The sequence below is a fragment of the Zingiber officinale genome, chromosome 7B (assembly GCF_018446385.1).
Source record: "Zingiber officinale cultivar Zhangliang chromosome 7B, Zo_v1.1, whole genome shotgun sequence".
Classification (NCBI taxonomy): Eukaryota; Viridiplantae; Streptophyta; class Magnoliopsida; order Zingiberales; family Zingiberaceae; genus Zingiber; species Zingiber officinale.
In genome coordinates, this window is record NC_055999.1 from 115,373,356 (window position 1) to 115,382,239 (window position 8,884).

Here is an 8,884-nt window from a genome sequence, read left to right on the forward strand (position 1 = left end):
CAATCTACAATTATAGAAAAAAAATCATTAGATCTTGTAAAAACAATCATATAAATAAAAGAAATGTTTATTAGAACTTGTAAAAACATGCAAGTTATTTATGATCAAAGGAGACAAGTTTCAAAATCTTGGACAATTCACTTCAGCAGTTTAAAACTGCAACCAGTCACTAATCTTGTCTAGTAGGATTGGATGGACTCTAGTTAACCTAAAATTTTCACAAGTTTAACTTGGAAAGAATAGTCAAACCTTCAAATGAAACCACAGTCCAGATTTTTCAATACAGGGGTCCTAACAATTTATAAGGTATGGCACAAATCACGAAAAAACTTAAGAGCACTGCCTAACTTACCCACAGATATCGCAGTTGTACTCCTCTTATATTTGTACATTTGGACATAGAATAGGATATCTCAATTACAATATTAATCATTGGAGAACTAAAATATTAGTTACGTATATATAAACAAGTACTTACACATGAGAAAGGGAATGAACAAGCTCCTGCAGGAAATCAGTAATAAATCCATTCTCATCCATTAGCACATGGTAATGAGTGGGTCGGGTTGTACCCTATGAAATTACAAACACCAATATAAGAAAAACTTGAATTACTTATAGCTCTTGAAATATTGAATTTATTTAGATAAATGGCAGAATTTAATCCACAAAGCAAGTTCCTGTCAAGAACATTGATAATTTAATTTTGAAAATATACCTAGTAATTCACAAAGCAGGTACTTGTAAAAAAGAAAGCACCCAAATAAAATCCACACCGACCAAGAATGCTAAAAATTTATAAATGTAAAGGCTTTAAATAGAGTACAACTTTTGAAACACAGAGCTTACAATCATGCCAGCATTAGAGCACATGTAGAAGTCATAATTCCTTGGATGACAAATTTGGTTAAAAATAATTGTCCCTACATTTAAAACTCCATGGGAAAAAAGTAATGTCAAAACATACAATGCGCTTCATATTTGTGCATTTGCGCATGTCATGTATGAGGCTTGAAACATCATGTCGAGCTAAAAAATTAACAACAACCCAACGGGTGATTTGAGACGACTCCATCAATTTCTGAAAGAGGTATATATTTTAACTACAATAATAAACTCATTGAAAGCAAAAAAAAAACACCTTTTGGTTAAAATTCCATCTCCCCATGATGGAATAAAGTCCTCTCCATTGCCAACTCTGAGCTGCAGCATTTGCTTTTGTCATAAATAACCTCAAATAATACGTAAAAATATAAATACAAAACATAAAACCATACCCGGGGAGGTTGCAATACTATGCCTTCTATTTGAGTAAAAGCAGTGGCAATGCTAACACTACATGCATGTAGGAGTGGGTGAGCATCATAATTATTGAATCTCAGAGCCTATCTATCATCCAAGGATAAGCATGAAAAAATAACATACATGCCATACCAACAAAACCAATCTTAAAGATCGACACATACCTCACTGAGAACACTTATTCATTCATAAGGCTTCAGCCTTGACTTTTCCACTAGGGAAGCTTGTTGAAATGTTGACAGTGATTTGGTATATCTTTACAGTGAAACTAAGGAGCAGAATTGAATAGGTTGCCAAATTTGTCAGGATAAAAATAAAGGTTCTTTCAAAAAAAATTTAAAAAAAGTGAAGTAGAATGAGCTCAAAAACCTCAAGGGGCACATATGATGGTCCTTTTGGGTTTCCAACATTTAAGCAAGGAAAATCAGCAGAGTAACACAATTGAATTCTCTGTTGTCACAGAAAATAATCATAAACAATTACTTCAATTGTATATGAATTTTCATTTCCATTTCTCAAAGGAAGGAAGCAAGACCAATTCTAACCTTGAGGCAGATACAACACCATTATACAAACACTAATGGTTTTCAGAAAGCAAGATTAGTTCCAAACATAAGCAGAGAAAAAGGAGAATTCTGCAGTTCCAAGTAATAAATTCTTATCGCCAAAGGAAGAAACACAGAAGTTGTACAAACTCACATTTATATAAAAGCAGCTTCTCCTAGTTCTTAAAATAATGCTTCATTACATATGCTTCAAAAATTCAAAGATTCTTATAAACCAATTGATTGCAAAATGCTGACAAATAATGAAACAACACAACCTGGAAAAACTCACATTTCATCTTTGCAAGCCTTGTCACTTACCCCAATGATTTTAAATATGTTTAATAAAATTATTTTTTTTTAAAAAAATCACTTTTCCAAATAAAACCTAGGTGAGACATACCTTTCGCTCATCCTCACTGCCTCCATGTTCTTACTCATAATTGCTGCCATCCTCACTGCCTCCATGTCCTAACTCAAGGAAGTAGGAAGCTGGTACACTTTTTAAGGTTAGATGAGACAAGAAGGCTTATTCATTTGTTACAAAGTTGTTCAGCTGTTCCTCTAAAGGAAGGTGAAGCGAAACCATCACAATCAAATGCTTCCTCCGTTTGCATCTATGAATTAATTGTAGCAACTTGAGTAAAAACCTTTCTTGAAAAAACCAAAGAGTTGCTAATCAATTCATAGATCAAATAGAGATCCAAGAAATCTCAGAACTTCTTGTTTTTAAAGCAAACAGAACATGAAGTCAAAGGTTTTCTTTAGTTTTGATTGCAATCTTAGATTAATACGATTGCCTAAGGAAAAGTGAAAACAAAATTGAAATAGGAAGAGGTTGTTTGGCGAGATCAAAGATTATTCGATCTGTGAACATGTACAAAGAACAGCAATAAAGCAATTTGGGGTAGAAAATTTGAGATCGGCATATAATCAAACACCTTTGATGCATCTTGTTAGTTACCAGCACTGGTCCATCTCCCACATCCGCGGCTAGCGTCGGCCGACGTAGAAGGAATACGATGATCAGGAAGAATGGAACGACCTCCATCTCTGATCGGCGATGAGGACCCCTCGATCATACTCGGTGCGCTTATCCGGGTCGGAGAGCGTCTCGTAGGCCGCGTGGATCCACATGAACTCGTCAGTCGGTCCGCCGCGACCACCGCGTTCGGGTGGCATGCGCCGGCGAGCCTCTAGTAAGCCACCATGATCTCGAGCCCCGATGTGGCAGCGGCAACGGCGAGCACGTCGTACAGCGTGCCGGGGCTGAGGGTGAAGTCGGGGGCACCGAAACGGCAGTGCGAACGGGAATCTGGCGATGGCGATGAGCAGAGGGGGAAAGAGGAGGAGGGAGCCCCTAAAATCCCTCCTCTCACCCCTTCTGAAGGTTTCAGTAGGAAGGTCGGGGGGGGGGAGAGAGATCGTATGAGGAGAGGGGTTTAGGGTTCGGGAAGGTTAAGGGGGAAAATAGGGTGCCAAAAAATTTTCGGAGGGAATGCAAAACACTTCCACAACAAAAACTGTGAAGGGAAAAAACGGCGAAAGAAAAAATTCAAAGACAACGGTTTTAATAAACCGTTGTCTTTGACCCCCTAAGAAAGTGCTTAAAGACAACAGTTTTAGAAAACCGTTGTAAAATGTGTTGTTGATTTTACAAAAAGTCGCTCAACGACAACAGTTTTTACAAACTGTTGTCTTTTGTTTTTTTTTGAAAGCTCAAAGACAACGGTTTTGTCAAAAACTGTTGTCTTTAACCAAATTAACAACACTTCCTTCTAAAATCATTGTCGTAGGGGTGTTGTCTTTTAACATTTTTGTTGTAGTGTATTCATATCCTCAAACATCAATTTGACCATATATATTGAGAGCAATAATTTTTTGAATCTAAACATGTGTTCAAAAAACTAATTCAGGTTCAAAAAATCATTGCTCTTAATATATTTGGTCAAATTGATTTTGAGGGCATGAATATAATCAAGAAAACTAGATGAACACATAAAAATTGATTTCATGTCACTCCAAGGTCTCTAGGTCCATCAACGAGTCCATCAGCCTGTTTTGACCAAAATTGGCTGATGGATGGATTTTTCGAAAATCAATTCGATTGGAAAAAAACTTAGTTGAATCGATTTCCGATGAATTTTTCAGACAGTTTGGAAATCGATTCAATTGAATATTTTCAGTTGAATCGATTTTTGAAAAACATATCCATTAGTCGATTTTGGACAAAATCGGCTGATGGACGGACTGATGGACATAAAGACATTGGAATGACATGAATTCAATTCCATTGTATTCGTCTAGTTCTCCTGATTGTAAAAATACTTTCAAACATTAATTTGATCCGATATATTGAGAGCAATGATTTTTTGATCACTAATATGTTTGAAAAACTAATTCATGTTTAAAAAAATCACTACTCTCAATATATTAGGTCAAATTAATGTTTAAGAGCATGGATATAATTATAAGAATTAGAAAAACTTATAGGACATGGTTTCACTTCATTTCGGGCTCTCTATATCCATCAATTAATTTTAGGTTCATTCAGTCAAAATTGATTGATGGACCTAGAGAATTCAGAATAAAGTGAAACCAGGTTCATTGTGTTCGTCTAGTTCTCTTGATTATATCCATGCCCTCAAATATCAATTTGACCTAATATACTAAGAGTAATGATTTTTTGAACACAAATTAGTTTTTCAAACATATTTTCAGGTTCAAAAAATTATTGCTCTCAATATATCTAGTCAAATTAATGTTTGAGGACATGGATATAATCAGAAGAACTAGACAAACGCATAGGAATTGATTTCATATTAGACTAATAGATTAAGCCATGCCAAAATCGATTGGTATATGAAACCAATCGATTAACATATTTGATTTTGGCTGAAATGAGTTTTACTTTAGCTGATTAAGCTGCACTTAGGTCATTTAACTATTCCTAACCCTATGAAATGCTTTGATAAGTATTTAAGGGTAATTTTCTTGATGAAAACAAGAAATGAATGGTTAAATGGAAAAAATATGGAGTTAAGGGGGAAGTTTAGATTTAAGATTGAATCTTTAACCTCATGACTTGTTTTGAGTTTCCTAAAGGTTTAAGACTCAAAATCATTATTGGTGAAATGATAAAAGTTAGAGTATATTTTGAGGGGAAGGTCTTCCTTAAAGGCATGATTTGAGATTTTTTTAAAATAAAAAAGATGAGGAGACAATGAAAGGTTGGGAACCTTCATTATGATGAATGTTCTAGGTTGAGCATTGAAGACAATGGAAGATTAGGGAATCTTCATTGTAATGGATGTATGCTCAAGGTTGAGCATGAGATACAATGAAATATATAAGACTTTTATTGGGTTGGTTTGAAAGAATTGACTCTTGGAAAGAGTTTTTGATATGTGTCGGGGGAGAAAACATAGGGTTCAATTAGAAAATCCTCATTTATTCTTTGGCATGAGATAAAAAAGGGAGTTGGGCTAATATGAGTTAGCATAACTTAAACATATTGTCAAATATCAAAAGAGGAAGATTGTTGGTGAAATCATATTTGAGTCAATGTTGACTAGTTTGACTAAGCTCGAGTTGACTCGGTCTTGAGTTTTGATGTTTGACAATATGTGAAAGAGAAGTCAAGTAAGTCAAGGAGTGACCGGATACTTGTCTAAGAAGTCCTAACTAGAGGTTAAAGTAACGGGAAGTAACTGGAGGTTAGATAACCGAAAGTTCTAACTGGAGGTTAGGTGACAATGAAGACCTAGTTGGAAACTAGGCAGTGGAAGTCCTACCAGGGGCTAGGCAGTGAAGACCTAGTTGAGAACTAGGCAGTGGAAGTCCTAGCCGAGCTAGGCAGTAAAGACCTAGTTGGGAACTAGGTAGTGGAAGTCCTAGCGGGGCTAGACAGTGAAAACTTAGTTGAGAAATAAGTAGTGGAATTCCTAGAAGGGCTAAGCAGTGAAGACTTGGTTGGAAACTAGGTAGTGGAAGTCCTAATGGGGCTAGGCAAGGAAAAGTCCAAGTGGGTCAAAAGTTGACCTGACACTTGGTGATTGAAAGTCCAGCAAGAAATTGTCACGACATGGAAAGTCTAATTATGTCAAGGGTTGATCGGACATTTGGTGAAGAAGCCCTAGTAGATCAAGGGTGCCCAGATACTAGGCAATGGGAAGTCCCCACAAGTCACGGATAACTATAAAGTTGGCAAAGAAACCCTAAACTCAATATCAGAGCTTAAGATTGTGCAATCAATAAATTCAATTGAATTGCCTAAGTCCAATTGATTAGATAGCTTGATTGCCTAATTGATTGGGAGTGTCACAAGAGCACAGTTGGGCTCGGAATCGATTAAGCTCAGTTCAATTGATTGGAAGATGTTTTGTCATGAGAAGAGAAAGCTTGTTAATTGATTATGGTGGGCTATATTTCGTGTAGAATAAAAGAGGTTGTAATTGATTGGGGCAATCAATTATCGTTTAAGGTCATTTTCACGAGAGAACAGAGAGCTTGGGAATCAATTGAGTAATCAATTATATTACTTTATCTCTCAAACAGAAAACTTCTGAATCTATTGAGGCAATCGATTAAAAGCTGCTGACCCAATTGTTATAGCTTACCAATCTATTAGATTTGCGAAAAAGAGCCATTCTATAGGCATTTGAACAATCGTCTGACGTGACAATCGATTAGGGGTAAACCTAATCGATTAGAGGCGTAGAGATAATCCTTTGCAAAGATTTGAAGGAACAACGGTTCATTCCAGTTCTTAAGTTTTGAGTGACAAGTGTTGCTGCACTTTCCAAGCATCAAGAGGCTAGCCAAAGTAAAAAAAGAGCAAGCAAAATAAGGTTCATATTGTAAAGACATTTTCAATTTTTTTAAACCTAGTTTACGTTTCTTGTTTATATTTCTTATGTTTAAGCTTGTATGAGACTTCTCTGCCTCCTGGATGGAGTTTTTTATAGTGCATCTATAGAGTGAGGAGTAGATCCTTGGATTAGTCATCTTAAGGAGGTGGATACTAAGTAAAACAAAGGTGTTAGCATTGTACAGTCTTCGCTTCAAGTTTCCGCTGTAAATCATCATCGAATAAGAGAACAAAGTTATTCGCCCCCTCTAGCTTTCTATGTACCCTAACACACAAGATAGATTTGTTGAAAAATGTCAAGATGTGTAAACTTGAATTATGCAAATTCTATATTCTTGAAAAACAAAGCAAAGTGTAATTCAAGATGACAACACATAAGACATAGGAGATTTTGGACTATATACATACAGACCTCTAGACTAACCAATGTAGCATCACGAGGAGAACACTTGTATTTTGTGAGTTTTACTGATGATTACTCACGAAAGATCTAGGTATACTTTATATGTCACAAGTTAGAAACTTTTACAAAGTTTAAACTATGAAAAACTGAAGCGGAGAACCAGATCAGAAGGAAGATCAAATGTCTTCGGTTGGAAAATGTGACTGAGTACACAGATTCAAAGTTTCAAAAATTTTATGAGCGTCATGGGATAATGAGGTATTTCTCTGTTCGTAGGGTACCTCAGAAGAACGGGATGACGAAAAGGTTGAACAAGACAATCATTGAGAATGTAAGATGTCTCAGGTGGAATGCAAAGCTAGCAAAGAATTTCTGGGCGGAAGCGGTTAACATGATATGTTATCTCATTAATAGATCATAAAAAGCAACACTAGAAGATAAAGTATCAGAGGAAGTATGGATAGGAAATTCAGTAGATTACTATCATCTTCGAGTTTTTATAAGTCCAGCCTATATACACAAATATAGTGAGGAAAGATTAAAGCTAGATAGTTAAAGGCTTCAAGCTTTGAGATTCTAAGACAAACAAGGTGGTGATCAACAGAGATGTGGTGTTTAACAAGAAGATCATATTACAGAGTACTCAAGAAGATGAAAATGAAATATCACAGAGCAACAAATAGAAGGACGTTGTGTAGGTGGAGATAGAGACTCATGACTCTGATAATGATAACCCAGGGCACATAAAACATCACACTATAGCTAGATGCAGGACAAGACGGGTTATAAAGCCACCCACCATATATGATTTTGAAGACTTGATATCTTATACGTTTATCACTAGTGGCGGAGACCCTACATCTTTCCAGGAGGTGATACACAACTTTAAGAAGGACAAGTGGTATGGCGAAGGAGATGGAGTCGTTGCATAAGAACCAAACGTGGGATCTAGTGAAACTTTCTGAAGGAAAACTTGCTATAGGGTGCAAGTGGATATTCAAGAAGAATGAAGTAGTGAAGAAAGTTTTATGGCTTATAGAGTTGGTCAGAGAACTAAGTGTTTAGGAAGGTAGAGTCAAGCTGTTGTGTGATAGGTAAAGTAATATCTATTTGATGAAGATCGGGTGTATCATGTGAGGACCAAGCACATTGATGTGAGGTTTCACAAGATCAAAGAATTAATTATTTTCAAGGAAATTCAACTTGAGAAGGTTCACACTATAGACAATGTTGTAGATATGTTGACAAAGCAATGACCGCAGAGAAATGTTGGTGCGGGAAGCATCCGACGATCGAACCTAAGTTTTGATAATGGAAAAGGGATTCAAAGTTAAGATTCCTTGTGATCTAATGTGCTTAAATGAGATTTCAGGAAAGTCCTAACTGTGGTTAGGCAGGTGGAAAAACCTAAGGGGCGGTAACCTTAGGTCCTAGGGGGTGGTAATCCTAGGTGAAGGAAAAATCCTAAGGGGCAGTAACCTTAGGTCCTAGGGGGTGGTAACCCTAGGTGAAGGAAAATCCTAAGGGGCGGTAACCTTAGATCCTAGGGGGTGGTAACCTAGGTGGAGAAAAATCCTACGGAGCGGTAACCCTAGGTCCTAGGGGGTGGTAACCCTAGGCAGAAAGTCCAGTCAGTCTGGAGGACCAGAGTGGCACCATTTTATCTCTCCTGAGGGGAGTAGGTGAGGACGGGTTCCCCGTAGAGGGAACAGTAGGCGTCGGGTCGACCTAAGGTTTTCGGACGGAAATCCGAAGTCAGACCCG